This window comes from Salmo salar, chromosome ssa21 (assembly GCF_905237065.1).
Source record: "Salmo salar chromosome ssa21, Ssal_v3.1, whole genome shotgun sequence".
Classification (NCBI taxonomy): Eukaryota; Metazoa; Chordata; class Actinopteri; order Salmoniformes; family Salmonidae; genus Salmo; species Salmo salar.
This window is the reverse complement of record NC_059462.1, coordinates 17,861,811-17,886,761: the sequence shown is the minus strand read 5'-3', so window position 1 is coordinate 17,886,761 and position 24,951 is coordinate 17,861,811.

Genomic DNA, 24,951 nt, shown 5'->3' with positions numbered 1-24,951 from the left:
TTGAAGAGGTGCTTTTGCGCCTTCACCACACTGTCTGTGTGGGTGGACCATTTCAGTTTGTCCGTGATGTGTACGCAGAGGAACTTAAAACTTTCCACCTTCTCCACTGCTGTCCCGTCGATTTGGATGGGGGGGGGGGAGGTGCTCCCCTGCTGTTTCCTGAAGTCCACAATCATCTCCTTTTGTTTTTTTGATGTTGAGTGAGAGGTTGTTTTCCTGACACCACACTCCGAGTGTCCTCACCTCCTCCCTATAGGCTGTCTCGTCATTGTTGTTAATCAAGCCTACTACTGTTGTGTCGTCTGCAAATTCGATGATTGACTTGGACGCATGCATGGCTGCGCAGTCATGGGTGAACAGGGAGTAAAGGAGGGGGCTGAACACGCACCCTTGCTGGGCCCCTGTGTTGAGGATCCGCAAAGTGGAGATGTTGTTTCCTACCTTCCCCATCTGGGGGTGGCCTGTCTAGGTCCCAATTGCACAGGGTGGGGTTGAGACCCAGGGACTCAGCTTAATGATGAGCTTGGAGGGTACTATGGTGTTGAATGCTGAGCTGTAGTCAATGAACAGCATTCTTACATTGGTATTCCTCTTGCCCAGATGGGATAGGGCAGTGTGATGTCGATTGCATCATCTGTGGACCTATTTGGGGCGGTACGCAAATTGAAGTGGGTCTAGGGTGACAGGTAAGGTGGAAGTGAAAATGATCCTTGACTAGTCTCTCAAAGCACTTCATGATGACAAAAGTGAGTGCTATGGGGTGATAGTCACTTAGTTCAGTTACCTTTGACTTCTTGGGTACAGGTACAATGGTGGCCATCTTGATGTGGGGACAGCAGACAGGGATAGAGAGAGATTGAATATGTCCGTAAACACACCAGCCAGCTGGTCTGCGCATGCTCTGAGGACACAGCTAGTATGACATATGAGATGCTAACAGAAATGTATAGCTCGTCAAGTGGTGTAAAACCATTGTTTTAGATGTTATTCACGTTGGTCCGTTTGATAGAAGACAACCAGTTTCTCCTACCAAAGATTCAAGCCTCAAAACCGGCATTTAAAATCAAATTTCCGCAAATAAATCCTCTCAACTGGATGACAACATATTCATTTCCCCATAATGTTGAATTTTGAATGTCCTCTCGTGACAATAGAGGTGAATAGACATTTAGTCAGTGTGACTGACAGTATCAATTACAGTAACAAATGTATGACTGGATGAGTTGATGGTAATATATGGACACATATTGGACACATCATGACCTTAGCTCTCCTAGGCAAGATTTTATTTGACAGTCAATCAATATTAAAACAGTTGATTAAATGGTTTAAAGCACACACACTATATTGCATAAAGTAGTTCTGAATCTATATGTAAGGCCTATAGGTAAATTTGAATTCAGAATATTTTCATCATGTGATCTTACTGATGTAACCGCCAATACAATTATTGTGATGATTTAACAAGTCCTCTCATTAATGAAAAGCTGTAAATTACTCCCAATTGGAAAGCCCACCAAGATTGTATAAGTACACCAACACATACCCACCCAGCAATACACACAAGCATGCACACATACACACATGCACACCACCACAGAGTTTTAGGGGTCTGTTACTGCAGTGTCAGTATGGGATATGAGTCATGGGGAAGTGGTACACCTCATATAAACTCCAATAACCTACAGCTGAGAACAGTAAAACCTAGAGGTGAATGTGTGGCTTGGTGCATGGGGACATCTTTCCAGAGATTTAGCTAATGGGGGATCTGAGGAGCTGGATAAGATTGAATGCAGTATAGATCAGACATCCCTTAGCTGACATAATTCCCTGCATAGTCTTGGACACTGATCTGGCCCCTGGGAGGCTGGATCCGGTGGGTGACTTAGAGCAGGGATATCAGCTTTGTATTTGAAATTCCCTAACAGTGTGTCAGCTTTGGCAGTGAAATTCCAAGGTGGTGTTTGTTGGCCTTCGACATAAGAAAGGATAGTTTTCATTGTGTGAAGAACCTCCAGATCCTGCAGAAATGTAACCAATTAATATGTGATTGACCACTGTCAGGAGTGTCAAGCAACCATTGCTCATCAAGCATAGATGATTCTGGATTGAGGCAGGTGCATTTTTGAGTCCAGAGGGAAGGACAAGAATCTTGTACATACTCTTAGACACAAAATATGCCAGCAGACCTGAATCTGAAGGTTTTGGTGTGGGTTTATCCTTTCATAATGTGTACATAAGGATTTCACATCCCTTACACTTCATTACTAGCAAACGTAACTGCAACACTTATTTTCTTAATTTAACCCACATCATTGCTTATCATGCAAATTCTTTGATTGGATTGGACCAAATACACATGTACATTGACCAAATGTTTAGGGAAGTTATTGGAATTCCATATCAAATGACAAAACAAGTTACAGGCAATATATTAACAACGTACATTCCTCTTGAACAGGCCACTATATGGCAAGTAGCTTAGCTTTTAAGAGCTTTGGGCCAGTAACCAAAAGGTTGAATCCCTGAGCCGGCAATGTGGAAAATCTGCCGTTCTGTCCTTGAGCAAGACAGTTAACACCCAACAACAACTGCTCCCAGGCACCGATAACGTGGACGTCGATTAAGGCAGCCCCCCGCACCTCTCTGATTCAGAGGGCTTAGGTTCAACGCAGAAGACACATTTCGGTTGAATTCATTCAGTTGTGCAACTGACTAGGTATCCCCTTTCCAAGTATACCCTAACATGATGGCTGGTTTAACTTGGTACAGTAGACATTTAATGCTGAGCTCAGCTTCCTCTGTCCTGTCACTTCACTCAACACCCTGCCATCCATGGGGTCAGTCTCTGACTGCCTTTCTCCTTAATGAACTAGCAGATAATGGCCTATGGGGGCCTGGGACAGCCTTGACACAAATTGCCATGTCCTCTGACTAGGATTAGCTGTAATTACTGTTCTGTTCGCAATAGAAGATCAATGGGATAAGAGTGTAACACGTAAAGGCCGGCTGGTGTCACACGCTAGGCTAGCATGAAACCCTCCCCTATGAGCCTAGTTCAAATGAGGCTGAAATTGTTGTTATTATCAGAGGGAATGTTGTAATTATAAGCATTACTATTTTGGCATCTGTGTCAAAATCTTTAAGTTTTAAAACAATTCTCTCAGGAAAACTTACTTTGAAGTTGGGACGGTGATCTTGATTATTTCATACAATGTGGCTTTGAGTACATATGAGGCCCTCTCCTGTCCTATAACATTACTGCTAGTCTGTTGAATGTCTTTAATGACTTACACACGATCACACATACATACGGTACTGAACTGTGCACACACACACACACACACACACACACACACACACACACACACACACACACACACACACACACACACACACACACACACACACACACACACACACAAACATCGCACACTGACATGTCCATATAACCTCTGCATCGCTGCACATCCAATACATACTGTACAGCAGTAGTGCTCATGGCCCTATCTTGATGCAGCCCTCACCTGCTGTGTGTTGAACCTGTATGACCTCCCGCATCACCCTATCCAAGGCATGTCAGAGCCAGAGTGGGAGCCTCTGGGCTGATGCCGTCCACTCTGTCAGGGAGTGGTGTTCTCCCCTGGCCTCTACAAAGTGGGGCGGAACGCTGATTAATGACTATAGCTCTGCTCTCTTGGGTTTTTAATTAAAGTATCTTCGCATGCCCACACCTACACACACACGTGCACACACCTACACACACACACACACACAGAGTAATAATGGATTAAAGATAAGGCCTGGAGAATGGGAGGAGAATCCGAAGAGAATGTAAATTAAGACCAATTCAAATGAAGCACTCCTTGATGATGTGACCCTGTGGCTCTTTTACCAGTTCTAATCATCCTCTCTGACTGGATGTGCGAGAATGAAGTTGTCCTCCTGATTAGACAAACATACATCTAGATGGTGGTAGTGGACATTTCTGTATGCTTAGGCAAATGAACTGGGCAACGTACGCCCATCGTGTAGGATGTGATGAGTAGAGGGTATATGTGTATGCTTAGAGGGAAGTGCGATCAATTTAGTCGGAGATGTCCAGGCTAAGAGCATTTTTAGGATCATTGAAATATTACAAATGAGTATAAGGGACACAGTCACAGGAACAAACAGATCGCTACACATATGCTCTTTAAAAAGAAGCGCTGGACTGTTCACCGTCAGATGGAACAAACAGCTTGTTGATTTAGGCCGCGGGGAAGAGGAAAAAAAGAGGGATATGCTCATTCACTGGAGGGAAGGAGAGCGAGAGGGTGCAGTTGTCATGAATGTTGAAGTCAGTGGCGGCGTGGCGGTGACGGTGGGCTAACCTGATGAATGCAGATGGTGTCTGGCGGCTAGCGCCATACGGCGCTCCAGATTAAACCTGCCGCCACTTACAGAACCAGAGAGAAGAGTGCGCCGCACGGAAGGAAAGCCAAGCGGGACCATTTGATCTCATTCCATATTCCATTTGTTTTTGGCCGATTCTGTGCCACAGATACAGGTCTATATGGATAGTGCATAGACTAGCCTGCTACATAATCAATGAGGGAGTGGGGAAAGTGAGTGACTCATGTCACTTCAAAAGCCTGTTTTTCTTCCTTCCAGTGATTTGGATAAAGGGTTTTATTGGGTCTGTTGGCAGAGGGTTCATTGTGTTGAGGATAATGGGCACAAAGCTGGTCTCCGTTGAGGCACGTTATTATTCTAAACAGTGTAATGAGGTTTGTGTAGCGCCAGCGCCTTGGGACAGACAGGCAGCCTGATGATGATTCTGAGGGAAGAAGATGCAATGAACTGTATCCTCTGGATGAGGGTGACTGGTTGGTTCTTGTCACATTGTTACGGTCCGCATTGACGTCATTGTTGTTGTTGTCGTCACACACACATTATCATCTGCATTTTACATCTTAACGTCTTTGATGAAACATATCTTGGTTGTCTTACCTATTTATGAGTCACATTCAAAGTTATCCAGCCTCTAGGGGAGTTTAATCAAAACATGTACAGTACCTTGAGTGTTAACGAAGTTAATTTGACTGATAAACACAAACTAAATTCAACTGATCATAGCTTTTTGCAAACCTAATTAGAAAACATATAACACAATGCAAAAATAAACGAATTAAACACGTTCTGCAATAGTTCCTTGTTCTTTGTAGAGCTATTCTTTTTTTTCTAATTAGAGTAATATATCCACGTTAATAAACAATGACTTTCAACATGTTTGAATCAGTTCATTCAAACTAAAAACATCCTCTTCAAGATTCAATTATACTGACAATATTAGAGAGACATTTCCCTTACAACAAGAATCGTTTAAATTCACAGAATAACCCTGGGGTGTCTGTTTTTGAAAGAAACATTTGACAATTTCAAAGAAAGCGGGCCAAACAATATTCTTCTTCCATATCCATCCAACTCAGAAAAACATATTTTTACAAAACAATGTATAATCAAACTTACTTTAGCAAGCAACTCACAATATTGTTCTTTCCTCTTCAAAGGTGAGGCGGAAGAGGAAGGGAATAAGCCAAACTACATACTTCCATGGATGGACTAATGGTAGAGCTAAAAACAAAGTGCGCATGAGTTGCCAGTATGTGTCAGGTTGAGCGGGTGGTAAAATAGGAAAGGTGATTGGATTGTGCCGGAGCACAGCATGTACCAATTTCCAGAGTTAATGGGAAACGCTCCTTCCTGCCTTGTTTTCTTTCCCCGGCCCCGGGAAACGTATGTGTCTTCATGTAGGGTGCAGGGTTCATGTGGCCATGGAGGTGGGGGACAACACCATGCCAAGGTAGGGTAAACACTCCAAGACTACCCCCTCCGTACCACACTAGACGCCTTAAATACCTGAGTAAGTAAACACCCTGTTGTTGGTTTTTGGTGGGGTGGCAGGCGGATGAGACTGTGGATGAGCAGGTTGTTGCACAACTGGACCAGACAGTTTTCAGGGCCTCTGAACCCAGGCTTAGGTCCAGACTGGCCATTCGGGTGTGGCATGACCAAACAAACATGGCCGTCATCTTCTTGAGTCCGAGCCGACGCCAACAGCCAACATAGGTCCACGTTGTGGCACCCAAGATCAACAGCCCACGGATAGGGAAATAAATACTGGACTGAGTGACCGACTGGACCAGTCGACCATGAATTACAGTGTAATGCTAGAAAGACTTTCATCTTGACTCTCATCAAGAAATGTATTTTCTCTCTCTCTCCCCCTCTTTCTCCCTCCCTCCCTCCCTGTGTGTATGTGGACCTCTGTGGAATATTGCAAGTTCAGGCTGAGATTTGGAACAATAATAGACACTGTCAGAGAAACGTTCTGCCATGGTTTGCCGAATGCAGCTGTAGGGTGCCTGAAAGCTGGACACGTCTTGACACATTCTGTTGTTTCATGCTATTGGCTGTGCAAGTGGATCATTCATGTCTGGTTGTGTTGAAACGTTCAACTGCAAGTGCTTGAACTAGTTCACTACTACTTGAACAAGGATTCATAGAAATAGACAATGACAGGGCATTCGGAAAGTATTCAGACACCTTCCCTTTTTCCACATTTTGCTACAGTACATTACAGCCTTATTCTAATATTGATTATGGAAATGTATTAAAAATAAAAACAGAAAAACCTTATTTACATAACTATTCAGACCCTTTGCTATGAGACTCTAAATTGAGCTCAGGTGCATCCTGTTTCCATTGCTCATCCTTGAGATGTTTCTACAACTTGATTAGATTTTACCTGTGGTAAATTCAATTGATTGGACATGATTTGGAAAGGCACACACCTGTTTATATAAGGTCTCACAATTGACAGTACATGTCAGAGAAAAAAACAAGTCCTGAGGTTGAAGGAATTGTCCGTTGAGCTCCGAGACAGGATTGTGTCGAGGCACAGGTCTGGGGAAGGGTATCAACACATTTCTGCACCATTGAAGGTCCCCAAGAACACAGTGGCCTCCATCATTCTTAAATGGAAGAAGTTTGGAACCACCAAGACTCTTCCTAGAGCTGGCCGCACGGGCAAACTGAGCGACTGGGGGAGAAGGGCCGTGGTCAGGGAGGGGACCAAGAACCCGATGGTCACTCTGACAGAGCTCCAGAGTTCCTCTGTGGAGATGGGAGAACTTTCCAGAAGGACAACCATCTCTACAGCACTCCACCAATCAGGCCTTTATGGTAGAGTGGCTAGATGGAAACCATTCCTCAGGAAAAGTCACGACAGCCCACTTGGAGTTTGCCAAAATGCACCTAAAGAACTCAGACCATGAGAAACAAGATTCTCTGGGTTGATGAAACCAAGATTGAACTCATTGGCCTGAATGCCAAGCATCATGCCTGGAGGAAACCTGGCACCATCCCTACGGTGAGGCATGGTAGTGGCAGCATCATGCTGTGGGGATGTTTTTCAGTGGCAGGGACTGGGAGAGTAGTCAGGATTGAGGGAAAGATGAATGGAGCAAAGTACAGAGAGATCCTTGTGAAAACCTGCTCCAGACGCTCAGGACCTCCGACTTGGGCAAAGGTTCACCTTCCAACAGGACAATGACCCTAAGCACAGACAAGACAATGCATGAGTCGCTTCGGGACAAGTCTCTGAATGTCCTTGAGTGGCCCAGCCAGAACCCGGACGTGTACCCGATCGAACATCTCTGGAGAGACCTAGAAATAGCTGTGCAGCGACGCTCCCCATCCAACCTGCCAGAGCTTGAGAGGATCTTTAGCGAAGAATGGGAGAAACTCCCCAAACATAGGTCTGCCAAGCTTGTAGCATCATACCCAAGAAGATTCGAGGCTGTAATCGCTGCCAAAGTTGTTTCAACAAAGTATAGAGTAAAGTGTCTGAATACTTATGGAAATGTTATATTTCATTTATTTATTCATTTATTTGCAAACATTCATAAAAATCTGCTTTCGCTTTGTCATTATAGGGTATTGTGTGTAGATTGATGAGGGAAAAAAACATTTAAATCATTTTAGAATAAGGCTGTAATGTAACATAATGTGGGAAAAAAATCAAGGGGTCTGAATACTTTCTGAATGCACTGTAATTTAACCTTGGCTCATGCATATATAATCCTCTAGTCTCAGATTTTCCCTTCATGTTTGACTTTTAGAATATAATCTCTTCCAAATCTGCTTGATTCTTCCCCAATGCACCATTCAATATTCTAGCATTTCTAGAATTACCTTCTGTGGTATTTTAAGAGGAGCGGGGAAGAAGTCATGCTGACAAATGCATTGTCGTGTGTGTATGAGGTTCGATTAATCTCCCCAACGATGCAAGGGCTAATGGGCAGGGAATTTAAGAGAGGACACGGCCGCTCTCTGATCTTGCTCCAGGACACAGGCAGCAGAGAGTAATCTCCCATTGCAATCAGATTACTCCTCTCTCCCTCAGACATTATACTGCCCCACACTGCCTGCCTCAGACACCCAGCACCAGATTTATAACAGTGTCCAGTTTTAATTCTCAGTGGGGGTAATCCATCTTTTCCTTTCGTTTTATTTGGGAACACTTTTCTCATGTTCTTCCTTTGCCTCTTCTATTTAGTGCTCAACACCAGTTATTGTGGTCACTACCACAATGGTCATTATTATGTAATTTAAGATTGACTGCTTTGCTGAATTATTGCATTTAGCAATTTCTCACTACTGTGAAGTGTCAAGATGACTCATATGCTTAATTAATCTAAAATGTTGGGTAAGCATTAAAAAGTTGACCTATCAAATGGTTTCTATCTCCAGCAGGTATTCGGTTAGCTATGTACTCTGACTAACCCCCAGTCCTTCCATGTGCTACTATACCTCAGCTAATTCAAGTCTTGCCTGTGATCCCAACAGCCGTCTGAGGAAGGGGAGGTGGTGAGGCTGACGCCTCCGGGGGAGACGAATGCTCCCTATCCATATGGCTTACAGAAGGAAATGCAATAACGGTGCTTCAGCAATATAGACCTGAAACCCTCCAAGTCAGCGACTCCTGACTGGGGCTGATGAGGCCTTCAATATCAGTTCACCTTTCCCTCTGTCTCCCTCCGAGAGCCTGCACCTCTCTGGCTCTGCCTGTGTCATAACACCCTGGGCTGATGCAACGATACAGAAACTCTATCTGACTGCTCGATGTTGAACCAACAACACATGGAAGACCAAGAGAGTTGAGGGGGCCGAAAAGGGCACCTAATACTCACGATGAGAAAAGTTTGGTGTCCGACGTAATTGGTGGTATCCAAATGAAATACAAAGAGCTTTTGTTTCATTCTTAAACTTCTGATGTTTATGGACTTTTATCCTGGAAATGTCAAGATTTTGAAATGTCAGGTACAGTGTACTGCTGTAGCAAAGACATGAAGACAGAACGCCACCAGACCACGGACGCCGTATGACCGTGACATTTGCTGACACGCTGGGAAAGGGTGAAACCTCCTCAAAACCTGCAGCGAAACAGAATTACTTGACCTTCCACCTAGGACTCGATATATTTATGGTGGGGTGAAGTGGATGCAGTATGTTCCTTTAAATGAAGTTCAGTTGAACTTTGACCTTATATCCTGCAGCCAAACCAGTAATACTGTAGTTTTTCCTCCTCTTCTCTGGGCAAAAATACAGTAGCTGGCCTCATATTCCAGTCAAGTAGAAGGTGGCTGGCCGTACTGTACTTTTTGTACTTCAGAGTTAAACTCTTTCAACTGTGCTCCCCTAGATCCAATTACTTTTGACATTTTAATGTCATCTCAACCAAGGGAAATAGCCCTATTCCTTTTTTCTGAAGAGAAAAACTGCGCTCCTTTCCTGCAATTTATTTCCCTTAGCACCACCTGCAATTTGGCCTGACCATTCACACTAATTGGTTATCTATCTTTACATTCTATGGGTCCCAGGCCACTACTAATTGGTTATCTATCTTTACTTTCTATGGGTCCCAGGCCATTAATAGTGATGTCACAGGGTTCCCACATGAACAAATACGACAGTTACTATAGAATACTACAGTACTTACTATAGAATTCTGTAGCAAACTGTAGTATACTATACTACACACTGTAGTATCACTTGATCATATGTAGTAATTACTATAGAATGTTGTAGAATTCTATAGTAAATACTACAGCAATGACCACAAAAACACTAGCCCGCAAGATCACTACACTTAAAAAAAAAGCTATAGTTAATACTACAGTATTTAATTTGCATTTGCCCTGCCCATTCCCATCCCCCATATCCCAATTTGTGCCACGCATAAGTGAGAAATCTACATGCCAAGTATAGACCATATTGTTTTCCATACAGGTTATATAGCAGAAGGGCTGAACTATCCACTAAGTTACCTAAAGGGGAAAGCCTTCTCTTCTATGTCAAAGATAGTAAAACAAAAACACTATAGTAAATACTACAATCTGCAAAAATTCTGTTAATTACTATAGTTTATTCTACAGTTTTTTACTACAGTATTTTTGCTATAGTTAACTGTAAATACTACAGTATTCACTGTAGTGTTCTTGCGGACTTCAGTCAGGATCAAATCAAATGTTATTTGTCACATGCGCCGAATACAACAGGTGTAAACTTTACAGTGAAATGCTTACTTACAAGCCCTTAACCAACAACACAGTTTTAAGAAAATACCTAAAAAGAAAAAAAAAGTAAGAGAAAAGAATAACAAATAAATACAGAGCAGCAGTAAATAACAATAGCGGGGCTATATAGAGGGGGTACTGGTGTCGATGGTAATTGAGGTACATGTAGGTAGAGATATAAAGTGACTATGCATAGACAATAACAGAGAGTAATACTTTTTGCTAATGTCATGTCGTCCTAGTGTAAGTCTCAAGATTGGTCATCTGTGGCATCCTTAATGCTGTCATCCTGAAAGTGAAACTCATTTCCCTCATAATAGAGTCCCATGAGGTACATTAAATTGATGCTAAATGATTTCTGTTTTTCATCACTCGTTAAAATTCCACCTAGGTACAGTATGACCCTTCAACACTTCTCATTTTCCCAGACTTTACTTAAAGAGAGAGTGCGACATTTTGGCAATCAACCTTTTTTCTAATGACCCAGTGTCAGATGAACTCATGGATAAAAATGTTATGCATTAGAAGGAAGTTGAAGGCAGTTTCTGGAGCCATTGCCATCTAGCATTAGTGCAATGACTGGTTAGATGTTCAGGCCTTGACAATGTCAGCTTTGCCAGTGCTGTGAAGTGATGAGCGCTACAGCATACAGTATAGTAAATCAAAGAACTCTGTTTCATCCCATCTCCTTGGCTACCCACCTGTTTCACTACCTGCTGTCTCAAATCACAATGTCAGCTGCTGTCCAGAGCTAGATTGCACAGTTCAGAGAGTATCCAGGTTTCTCTCCTCCTCTGTCCATTCCTCTATGTATTTCCATAACCTCCCTTCTATACCTTGATTTAGGGCAGAAATTAAAATGTCAAAACACACATGTACACAAAGCAGGATCATGGGAAATGAGTGAACAGAAGTTGGAGCCAATAAAGTATCATCTGTGTAGTTGCCCTGTCTAATTCACAACATTTCTAGTTACAAGCGTACCACAGAAGGAAGGAGCGGTGTTGGTGATACAGGATTGATGATGGAAGTGTGTGAGAGGGAGGGGGTGTCCAGAAAACTTAATTACATTCTGGATCAGCTGGACACAAACCATCTCTGATTGTTGTTATGTCCCTATATCACAAACAAACCACTATTTCCTGTCGTGGAGGCTCAATCTCCATATACAGGTGTCTCGGCTCTATCTTCCTAAGGAACAAGGTGTCCTCCGTGTTCTGAAAATCCATTCTGCCGATTCGACGGCCCTCAACTTCAGATTTGATCAAGTGGCGAGCCGCTGATGGGAGCAAAGTGCTGCGACCGTTGCCTGTGGCGGCGCCTGCATTTGAATATCTGTCAGACAGCGAGATGATTGGTTATGCAAACCATTATTCATATGTGACAACATGCGGAGTGGATACTTTTGTATTAATGGCCCTTCACATCGGCAGATGTTATTGATGTTGACAGCCACACCTTCCCAATGCTACGGATTCAGCAAGCCCACCGTTACATTAATAAATGGCAGACAGAGGGAGATATAATGTGCCTGTGCGTGTGAGCATGTGTGTGGGAGAGAGAGAGAGAGAGAGAGAGAGAGAGAGGGAGGGAGAGAGAGAGGCATTTTGAGGTCATTGTTCAAAACACCATAATTAACATATTTCTGAAGATTCAACAGTCTTCACGTCATCTTCATGTCTATATTGAATGATTCCCTATACATTTCATTACCCAGCAGTAAGATAGAGGGAGACAGAGAACATTCTGAACAAAAGAGGAAGCAGAGAAACTGACAAAACATACACATACAACCCTGCATGTGTCAATCAAAGTCTTAATTTGGATGGAAAGGCTTAGGATAGGATCTTCCCTCTCTGATTTAATCCAGTCAGAGGAGATGAGTAAAAGCTTTTACCAAGAGCCAATTCTCATATCAAATAAACAAAGGACTACGGAAAAAGAGGGAAAAACAAATGAACCTTAAGCTTGATGCCAAATTGAAGGATTTCAGCAACAGCAGACATGGAGGTGGATAACAAACTAGAGAAAAGCATAGCTCACAGCAGTAATATTGAATGGTAAATAAGGCTTAAGTCTAGCAGGACTACCGCTGTCATTTCAAAACTTCATTAGAAATTGAGAATAAAATCATTTTGATGGTTGATCAAGGTCACTCTACCACTGTGTAGAGTAGTGTCCTTATTGGTTTTATGTACTGCTTATGGGTACGTTGGCATTATTATTGTAAAAGCGGGGGAATAATATATATTTCTTCTCTCCATACATCAGGCAGCTGTGCCAAGATAAGACAAGAGCATGTGGGAGAGAATGAGCTAGGTCAGTCACAGTATTCTGCACCTCTTTAAAGAAATTAAACTTTTACCTCTAGGGTTGTGGCAACATATATCCAGGTTGTAATGTGATAAGAGTATGGGAACGGAGGGACGTACGGAACATCAAGAGGTGCTTAGTGTGGCTAACAGATTAATTTCTTCACCTGTCGCTGCTCACACTACTACACCTCTACCTCAAGGTGAGGGCAGCGTCAGGAAATGGGGAAAATGGACGCTTTTGCTCTTTCAAAGCACAAATAAGCGTGTCTCCTTTAAATCCCTGTAGCTCATCCATGCCTGCACTGCACTTAACCTGATGCACCGCAGACACATTCATCTCACCCCCAAGGTGGAAGGATCAGAGGAGGCCGCAGAACCCTGCTAAATGGAAATCCTTCACTTATATGCAGACTCACAGCGCTGAGATATATTTGTGGGGTGTCAGGTCCACCTCTGAAGACAGGGAATATTGTAATGAGAGGTGATAGGGGTTCTCTTATAAAAAACTCAGCAAAAAAATAAACGTCCCTTTTTCAGGACCCTGTCTTTCAAAGATAGTTTCCAAAAAATCCAAATAACTTCATAGATCTTCATTGTAAATGGTTTAAACACTGTTTCCCATGCTTGAGCCATAAACAATTAATGAACATGCACCTGTGGAACGATCGTTAAGACACTAACAGCTTACAGACGGTAGGCAATTAAGGTCAGTTATGAAAACTTAGGACACTAAAAAGGCCTTTCTACTGACTCTGAAAAACACCAAAAGAAAGATGCCCAGGGTCCCTGCTCATCTGCATCAACATGCCTTAGGCATGCCGCTAGGAGGCATGAGGCCTGCAGATGTGGTCAGGGCAATAAATTGCAATGTCCGTACTGTGAGATGCCTAAGACAGCGCTACAGGTAGACAGGACGGACAGCTAATCGTCCTCGCAGTGGCAGAGCACGTGTAACAACACCTGCACAGGATCGGTACATCCGAACATCACACCTGCGGGACAGGTACAGGATGGCAACAACAACTGCCCGAGTTACACCAGGAACGCACAGTCCCTCCATCAGTGCTCAGACTGTCTGCAATAGGTTGAGAGAGGCTGGACTGAGGGCTTGTAGGCCTGTTGTAAGCAAGGTCCTCACCAGACATCACTGGCAACAACGTCGCCTATGGGCACAAACCCACCGTCGCTGGACCAGACAGGACTGGCAAAAAGTGCTCTTCACTGACGAGTCGCTGTTTTGTCACACCAGGGGTGATGGTCGGATTTGCGTTTATCGTTGAAAGAATGAGCGTTCACCAAGGCCTGTACTCTGGAGCGGGATCGATTTGGAGGTGGAGGGTCCGTCATGGTCTGTGGCGGTGTGTCACAGGATCATCGGACTGAGCTTGTTTTCATTGCAGGCAATCTCAACGCGTTACATGGAAGACATCCTCTTCCCTCATGTGGTGCCCTTCCTGCAGGATCATCCTGACATGAACCTCCAACATGACAATGCCACCAGCCATACTGCTCATTCTGTGCATGATTTCATGCAAGACAGGAATGTCAGTGTTCTGTCATTGCCAGCGAAGAGCCCGGATCTCAATCCCATTGAGCACGTCTGGGAACTGTTGGATCGGAGGGTGAGGGCTTTGGTCATTCCCCCCAGAAATGTCCAGGAACTTGCAGGTGCCTTGGTGGAAGAATGGGGTAACAACTCACAGCAAGAACTGGCAAATCTGGTGCAGTCCATCAGGAGGAGATGCGCTGCAGTACTTAATGCAGCTCGTGGCCACACTAGATACTGACAGATACTGACCCCCCTTTGTTCAGGGACACATTATTCAATTTCTGTTAGTCACATGTCTGTGGAACTTGTTCAGTTTATGTCTCAGTTGTTGAACTTTGTTATGTTCATACAAATATTTACACATGTTAAGTTTGCTGGAAATAAACGCAGTTGACAGTGAGAGGACGTTTCTTTTTTTTGCTGTGTTTTTATGTGGGCTGTGCAGGTCATGTGGTGATGTGAGTGATCACCCATACAACCCAAACTATATAGTGCTGCCTCTGATATTTTTTTTCACACAGTCCTTTCCAACACTGTATTGGCAATGAGGCTAGCTCAGTAGAGTTTGGTTCTGTCGTGGGAAAAAAGGTAGTTGAATTACCATTACTGTGGAAAATTAAAGATCAACAGAAGTAGGGAGTGAACTGGAGGATGACTGTCTCAATGGCCTGATGACATTTCAATCAAAACATAAAGACATCATTGAGGACGCATCTGTTGAGATGGAAAGAGCGGAAGAGAGAGAGAGAGAGAGGTAAAGGGGTAGAGAGAAAGCGGGAGACAGGGAGTCATTCACTGTGAGGTAAAGCGTGGAATAGAATGGCATTTATAAAAGGCTGGAACTCAGATCATATCACCATGGCTGACTGTCACATCTCACAGCTCCCTCTGCCCTCCTCTCCTCTCTCACCCCGTCATTGTCTCTCCCAGAATTCATTGCAGAGACAGATCGCTGTCCAGGGAGAGAGAGGCTGAAGCGAGGCACGTTTCACGCTTTCCCCATTGCAATTTGCCAGTTGCAAGAAAAACAGCACCAAGTGTAGTGAGCTGAGAATATCAACGCTCCTTTGATGGGAGGAAGAGACAGCTGGCTAGGAATATTATTTCTGAAATGCAGCCTTATATGGCCTATAAAGCTGTAAGGAGTCAGGTATTTTATCGTAAGGAGATGCTATAGACTTTGCTGTTGTGTTGACTCCAGTAGCCACAAAGTAACCTGCAGATGTATTTGTAGTGTTTACTAGGAGACATGCATAAGAGGAGCTGCAATGAAATTCAGTTTGCTAGTCAACAGATGGAACGATTCATCTTTCTTGTTTTTGAAGTGACACAATCAAAGCTAATGAGAGATCGACATCTACATGTACAAATTGACTCAAACAATTCACATGGTGGGAAGGAAGGAGGAATTAATTTAGGCACTTACTTTGTTTCTTAGAGTTTTGTACCATTTTACATTGACTCCCCACCCCCTTCTAAGCGTTCAGAGTGTGATGACGGTGTGTGTGCGTACATGTCTGTGCAGGCTCTGTAGCTGTGAGACAGAGTGATAATGAGAGTGGCGAGACCCTGTGAAATGGAGATGTTCTCAGAGCTGCTGGAGTGACATATTGAACATATAGAGGTGTGGGATATTCAGGGGCTCACAAGCTATAAACAAAGTCTGAAAAACCATCATTGTCCTCTCAAAGTCACTGCTGGCATCCATCTTAGGCCTCCAGGGTCCGAGAGAGATGTCATCTAGAAATATGGCGTGTCAAAACACAGTCATTTACTGTACGTATGTCTTCTGTCTCTCCCATCCTTTACAGTAAAACATGATACTGTTATGATGTGAAAAATGGAATGATTAATATAATTATTAATTGTCAGCGTTCACACTTCTGGGGACCCACGCTCATGTCACACTCATTCATTACATATCATAATTAAACAATAGATTCTCATCCAAAACTTTCAGGACTTTGCATCATCGAACATGGATCGCTAGGAACTTTCCTTAAACAATGAGTTAGACAGGCAGGAACCTTTTGTACCTCTCAACTAGCCCACCAGCGGAGCAGAAAATACATGAATGAATCATTCCTTCTGCATCAGCACCCCTCCAATCGGAATGGCAAAACTCCATTAATTCTGCAGCTTCGCATGCCTCAGTTTTAATTATCGCTGCATTAGCAATGATAAAGTATACATGGCAGGCTCACTGTGAAGGTGTGACCTCCGCTAGCTTGCTCTTTGTTCAATTAGCAACATGGCACCACGACGGCACCGCGAGCTGACAGCTAAACACTGGCCAGTGCTAAAACATACCACCCCCCCCATCCACTCAATACATGCAGTCGTATTATTGTGTTTCTACGACTTTTTCTTTCACAGTCTATCACTATCACCTTAACACTTCATCCCTCGGTTCATTCTTTCTCTCTCCGCTGGTTCGGTGGAATATTAATTGAAAGCGAATGTGAAGCATGGTGCATCCATGTTTTAACACTAATATCATATGGGACGTCTTGAATGCACACAACAGGGCTTAATCACCTTTCCATGGGCTGGCTTCCCTCACATCTGTCCAGGCTCTGCTGAGGGGAAGATGGTAGGCACTATGGTTACAACGGTTCTGTCGAGTATTCCTGGTTGTTTCCCTAGAGGCTCCAGTGCCGACCATGGGCCTATCAGATTCTCTCCGCCACATCTCCTCCCGAGCAAATCTTTCATCATCTACGAGAGTGTTGCGTTAAATCACTTGCAGCCGGCTCCCATCGCTTTAACAGGGATACCGGCAGAGGTATTAAGCCAGATGGATCGCGGAACCTCTCGTATTGACAGAACAAGTTAGTCAAAGACGACAGCTATTGATGGACAGCAGTGGACTTTTTCTTATCCGTCAGTCAGATTTTTCAGGAAGTAGCTAGATCATTCGTTTGGGATTATGAGAGTGTTAGGAAAGTACGTAATGACATAGGAAAACATAGAAGATAGACATTCACATTCACATTTGCTGTAGCAAATCATGCCTGTATCAGGGTATTAGACATTGATGGGTTGTGAGGACCCAGTTAGGCCAGCCACATGGCCATGTGTTACCCACCATGCCAAACACTTAGATTAGACAGTGGCTCACACAACAGAAGGCCCTCTCTCCTCTCCTGCCAAACAGCCAGACCCTTTCTCCTCTGACTCAACCTCATATCGTAGAGTCTGTTCCCTCATACCCTCCTCCATTTCAGAGTCTATCAGATTAATGTTCCCTAAATATCTGTTTTGGGGGATTTTCATTGAGTGCCAATGTGACATGTTGTTTCCATAGCATTTGATGTGTTGGTAACCGTTGTCATTGGAAAAGGGGCACTTTGTACTTTGACAAGGTATCTTTTTTAGGGATATCTGTGTGTGCATGTGTTTGTTTGAGAGAGAGTATCAGTGTCAATTACTATGGACAAAATTCTTGAATTGAAAGAATCAAATCTTTACAGTAATGTACTGTTAAACCAATGTTTTCGGGGAATTTACCTTTTTTAGAGTAACTTACAGGTAACCGGCAACCAGTAAGTTACCATACACTTTAACTTTGTGACCACATTTTTTTTGTTTTGTTATTCTTTTGTTGGGGGGCGTTACAGGTCAATTATCCATATGTCTCCATCCAACATGTCTCCATCCAACCTGACACTGAAGGGGAGGGTCCGGGTGGCCTTCTTACGGCGGCGGCTCAGGTGCAGGACGTGGCCTCTGCTCTACCCTTTGTGTCGCCCTCTTAGGTGGCGCACCTGGCCGCGCCGAAGGTCTGGTGGGTGACCCTGACTGCGCCCGGCTGGCGGGCGGCGATGGCTGCGCCCGGCTGGCAGGCGACCCTGGTTGCGCCCGGCTGGCGGTGATGGTTGCGCCCGGCTGGCGGGCGGCGATGGCTGCGCCCGGCTGGCGGGCGACCCTGGTTGCGCCCGGCTGGCAGGCGGCGATGGCTGCGCCTGGCTGGCGGGCGACCCTGGTTGCGCCCGACTGGCGGGCGGCGATGGCTGTGCCCGGCTGGCGGGCGGCGATGGCTGCGCCCGGCTGGCGGGAGTCCCTGGCGGCTCCGGCGGCACTGACCCAGGATTCACCAGGCTGAGGAGACATGTTAGAGGCCTGGCCCTAGGCGTAGGCACAGGACTCACCGGGCTGGCGGGCGGCTCTGACTGCTCTGGACAGGCGGGCGGCTCTGGCGGCTCCGGACAGGCGGGCGGCTCTGGCGGCTCCGGACAGGCGGGCAGCTCTGGCAGCTCCGGACTGGCGAGACCCACTGGAGGCCTAGTCCTGGGAGGTGGCACAGGACGGACCAGGATGGGGAGACCCACTGGTGGCCTGGTCCTAGGAGGAGGCACAGGACGGACCAGGATGGGGAGACCCACTGGAGGCCTGGAACTAGGAGGAGGCACAGGACGGACCAGGATGGGGAGACCCACTGGTGGCCTGGACCTAGGAGGAGGCACAGGACGGACCAGGATGGGGAGACCCACTGGAGGCCTGGACCGAGGAGGAGGCACAGGATAAACCGGGCTGTGGGGGAGCACTGGAGTTCTGGTATGTACGCTCAACATGCTTACTCCAGGCTGAATGCCCACTTTGGCCCGGCACGGGTAGAGAGCAGGCATTGGGCGAACTGGACCCTCCCAGCGCTCTGGAGACACAGTACGCAACACCGGCGCAGGATAACCTGGACCGAGGAGGCGCACTGGAGACCAGACGCGCTGAGCTGGCACCATCAGCCCTGGCTCGATGCCTGCACTCTCATGGCACTTGCGGGCGGCTGGTATGTAGCGCACCGGGCTATGCATGCGCACAGGGGACACTATGCGCTCCACAGCATAACACGGTGTCTTACCAGTACCACGCTGCTTCCGGTAAGCACGGGGAGTTGGCTCAGGTCTACCGCCTGACTCCGCCAATCTCCCCGTGTGCCCCCCCCCAAAAAAATGTGGGGGCTGCCTCTCGTGTCTGCTGCGCTCCCTTTCCTCATAGCAGCGCCTCTCAGCTCTCGCCGCCTTGATCTCCCACTGCGGGTGGCGATAATCCCCAGCTTGAGCCCATGGACCTTTCCCGTCCAGGATTTCCTCCCAAGTCCACGAATCCTGAACGCTCCTCTCCTGGCGATTCTCCTTCCTCCGCTGCTTGGTCCGTTGTTGGTGGGTAATTCTGTAACGGCTGTCTTCGTCGTCAGATGAAACAGAGAAGTCATCGTCAGAAAAGGTGGACCAATACGCAGCGGAGTGAGTGTTCATATTCAATATTTAATTAATAGAAACACTTTAACCTCTTACATCTAGACGTTCCGTTAGCGGAACACCTGCTCCAATATCCAATGATGGGCGTGGCGCGAAATACAAACTCCTCTAAAATCCGAAAACTTCCATTTTTCAAACATATGACTATTTTACAGCATTATAAAGACAAGACTCTCGTTAATCTAACCACACTGTCCGATTTCAAAAAGGCTTTACAGCGAAAGCAAAACATTAGATTATGTCAGCAGAGTACCCAGCCAGAAATAATCAGACACCCATTTTTCAAGCTAGCATATAATGTCACAAAAAACAAAACCACAGCTAAATGCAGCACTAACCTTTGATGATCTTCATCAGATGACAACCCTAGGACATTATGTTATACAATGCATGCATGTTTTGTTCAATCAAGTTCATATTTATATCAAAAACCAGCTTTTTTACATTAGCATGTGACGTTCAGAACTAGCATACCCCCCGCAAACATCCGGTGAATTTACTAAATTACTCACGATAAACGTTCACAAAAAACATAACAATTATTTTAAGAATTATAGATACAGAACTCCTCTATGCACTCGATATGTCCGATTTTAAAATAGCTTTTCGGTGAAAGCACATTTTGTAATATTCTCAGTAGATAGCCCAGCCATCACGGCTAGCCATTTACATTACTTTACATTTAAGTCATTTAGCAGACGCTCTTATCCAGAACGACTTACAAATTGGTGCATTCACCTTATGATATCCAGTGGAACAACCACTTTACAATAGTGCATCTAAATCTTTTAAGGGGGGGGTTAGAAGGATTACTTTATCCTATCCTAGGTATTCCTTAAAGAGGTGGGGTTTCAGGTGTCTCCGGAAGGTGGTGATTGACTCCGCTGTCCTGGCGTCGTGAGGGAGCTTGTTCCACCATTGGGGTGCCAGAGCAGCGAACAGTTTTGACTGGGCTGAGCGGGAACTGTGCTTCCTCAAAGGTAGGGGGGCCAGCAGGCCAGAGGTGGATGAACGCAGTGCCCTTGTTTGGGTGTAGGGCCTGATCAGAGCCTGAAGGTATGGAGGTGCCGTTCCCTTCACAGCTCCGTAGGCAATCACCATGGTCTTGTAGCGGAATTAGACGGATTTAGACACCGACCAAGTTTAGCCCTGACCAAACTCCGATTTACTATTACAAAAGTTTCATTACCTTTGTTGTCTTCGTCAGAATGCACTCCCAGGACTGCTACTTCAATAACAAATGTTGGTTTGGTCCAAAATAATCCATCGTTATATCCAAATAGCGGCGTTTTGTTCGTGCGTTCAAGACACTATCCGAAGTGTAAATAAGGGTCACGAGCATGGCGCATTTCGTGACAAAAGATTTCTAAATATTCCATTACCGTACTTCGAAGCATGTCAACCGCTGTTTAAAATCAATTTTTATGCCATTTTTCTCGTAAAAAAAGTGATAATATTCCGACCGGGAATCTGCGTTTAGGTAAACAGACGAAAGAAAACATAGCATGGGGTCGACGCGGGCACGCGCCTGAGTCTCACAGTACTGTAACCAGCCACTACCCAAACGCGCTACTTTTTTCAACCAGAGCCTGCAAAGCCACGATTCAGCTTTTTGCCGCCTTCTGAGAGCCCATGGGAGCCGTAGGAAGTGTCACGTAACAGCAGAGATCCTCTGTAATGGATAGAGATAATCAAGAAGGGCAAGAAATTGTCAGACAGGGCACTTCCTGCATGGAATCTTCTCAGGTTTTGGCCTGCCAAATGAGTTCTGTTATACTCACAGACACCATTCAAACAGTTTTAGAAACTTTGGAGTGTTTTCTATCCAAAGCTAGTTTCTGGGCAGGAGTAATAATCAGATTAAATCGGGTACGTTTTTTATCCGGCTGTGAAAATACTGCCCCCTAGCCATAACAGGTTAAACAAAACACGAAAATGAACGACAGCCTACAGTTCTGCTAGGTACAAAACTAACAAAATACAATTACCCACAAAACCCAAAGGAAAAACATGCTCCTTATGTGTGACTCCCAATCAACAACAACAAACTTCAGCTGTGCCTGATTGGGAGCCACACACGGCCCAAAACACAGAAATATAAAAACCTAGAAAAATAACATAGAACGCCCACCCAATGTAACACCCTGGCCTAACCAAAATAAAGAACAAAAAACCCCTCTCTATGGCCAGGGCGTTACATGATGCTCCAGATACTCAACTAGTCTAAAAAAGGCTGGTTTTATTAGTTTTTTAATCAGAACAACCGTTTTCAGCTGTGCTAACATAACAAGCAAAAGGGTTTTCTAATGATCAATTAGCCTTTTTAAATGATAAACCTGGATTAGCTAACACAACGTGCCATTGGAACACAGGAGTGATGGTTGCTGATAATGGGCCTCTGTACGCCTATGTACATATTCCATATCTACATAGGCATTGGATATTCTTTTTACAGATGGGCTGTGTACAGCTGTAGCGATCGGTAAGCTGCTCTGACAGCTGATGATTAAAGTTAGTGAGGGTGATATAAGTCTCCAACTTCAGTGATTATTATATATATATATATATATATATATATATATATATATATATATATATATATATAGTTTGTAAGTATGTGTTGGGCTTTAGCCAAGATTATTAAGTATATTTGTCCAGGCCTCAATTGTTCCTTGACTTGCACCATTCATTCTTGCAGTCTATAATTCTAATGTTATGACTTCTAATAGTAACTCTATCTACGGGCGAATTGGGAGAGAGTGAGGTGATTTCCATCTAAGAGCCAACATCTTGTTTGCGGCAGTGCCTTCTGCCAGCAGTAATCGTCTCTGATTGATTGAGATATTCAAGGAGCCATCATCTTTGAGTAACATAACAGATGCAAAGCATTGAATATTCATATTCATGCACTTTGAAATGAATTCAACGGTTGGGAGTTGGGGGCCAATCTCATCATAAACCTTTTCCATGGTGAACACATTTAAAATATATAAGTTAATGGTTCGGATTACAGGACGCCAAGGTCATATTTTTCCATATTATGTTCCAGTTAAAGGGTTGTTCAGATTCAATAAAATCTGTGGACCATACTTTTTCAATGCTCAGAATATGAACTTTCCAAAAGTTGTTTATATACACTGAACAAAAATATAAATGCAACATGTAAAGTATTAGTCCCATGTTTTATGAGCTGAAATTAAAACAATCCCAGAAATGTTCCATATGCACATAAAGCTTATTTATCTCACCTTTTGTGCACAAATTTGTTTACATCCCTGTTAGTGAACATTTCTCCTTAGCGAACAGAATCCATCCACCTGACAGGTGTGCATATCAAGAAGCTGATTAAACAGTATGATCATTACACAGGTTCACCTTGTGCTGGGGACAATAGAAGACTCCTTTAAAATGTGCAGTTTTGTCACACAACACAATGCCACAGATGTTTTGAGGGAGTGTGCAATTGGTTTGCCGACTGCAGGAATGTCTACCAGAGCTGTTGCCACAAAATTGAATGTTCATTTCTCTACCATAAACTGCCTCCAACGTCATTTTAAAGAATTTAGCAATACATCTAACCGGCCTCATTGGCAAACCACGTGGAACCACACCATCCCAGGACCTCAACATCTGGCTTCTTCACCTGCGGGATCACAGTTGGACCATTGGGGGGGATGCAAAAGGACACCCTCCACATCGCAAGGCATTATTGTGAAATATTGGAGTATGGGCATGACATTTTGATTCTCAGTAACATTCATTTTCAATTTTGTGGCAAAAATAAATTGTGTTTGAACTAATTTATTCTTGCTCACAGATAAAACTAAAGAAATACATAACGAATAATTGCAAAACACTCATTTAAAATACAAAACACATAATACGTGATATAAATAGAGCAGAGAACGCTTGAAACATTACAGGACATTTTTCATGATGGAAATTGAATGTTAAAATGTGATTTAACCTGTTGTGGTATAGGGGGCAGTATTTTCACGGCCGGATAAAAAATGTACACGATTTAAACTGGTTACTACTCCTGCCCAGAAACTAGAATATGCAAAATGTGCTTTCGGCGAAAAGCTATTTAAAATTCGGACATAGCGATTGCATAAAGGAGTTCTGTATCTATAATTCTTAAAATATTTGTTATTTATTTTGTCAACGTTTATCATGAGTAATTTAGTAAATTCACCGGAAGTTTTCGGTGGGTATGCTAGTTCTGAACATCACATGCTAATGTAAAAAGCTGTTTTTTGATATAAATATGAACTTGATTGAACAAAACATGCATGTATTGTATAACATAATGTCCTAGGAGTGTCATCTGATGAAGATCATCAAAGGTTAGTGCTGCATTTAGCTGTGGTTTGGGTTTATGTGACATATATGCTTGCTTGGAAAATGGCTGTGTGATTATTTGTGTCTATGTACTCTCCTAACATAATCTAATGTTTTGCTTTCGCTGTAAAGCCTTTTGGAAATCGGACAACGTGGTTCGATTCAGGAGAAGTGTATCTATAAAATGGTGTAAAATAGTCCTATGTTTGAGAACTTTGAATTATGACATTTTGTGGTTTTAAATTTGGCGCTCTGATTTTTCACTGGCTGTTGAATAGTGTGGGACGATTTCGTCCCACCTCCCCTAGAGAGGTTAAAAAATATATTTTTAGGAAAATAATTTAAGAGCTACAGTTATTATACAGTCGAATAGCTGCTGCTTTTTACTGCATCCAACGAACAGCACTCCACCATATTCCAGACAGGGCCTGACCAGGGTTGTATAGACTGACCAGATCTTCAGTGGGTAGGCCATTTCTGGCAGGAATAGTCAAACAGTGCAGGTGTTTTGAGGCCTCACTTAAAGATCCACATGTGTGTCACCATTGAGGTTAGAGTCTAGATGAAAACCAAGATACTTGGTTGTTGTTACTACTGGTACTTCCTGTCCTCCTAGGATTAGTGGTGCAGGTTGTGGATGGTGTCTGGAGAAACATATCCGAATTTCCAAATACTTCTTCCCATTCAGGAGCATGTTGTTGCATGTGGCCCACTCTTCTAGCTGCTTTGCCTCCAAGTCCATGGAAGTGTTCTCTTTGATAATGGTTAATGGTATGGCTCGGGACAGCCCTACATCATCTGCATACTCAATGTCCAGAGTGTCACTGAAGACAACTTTTCGGGTGGACATGTGAAGAAGAAACAGA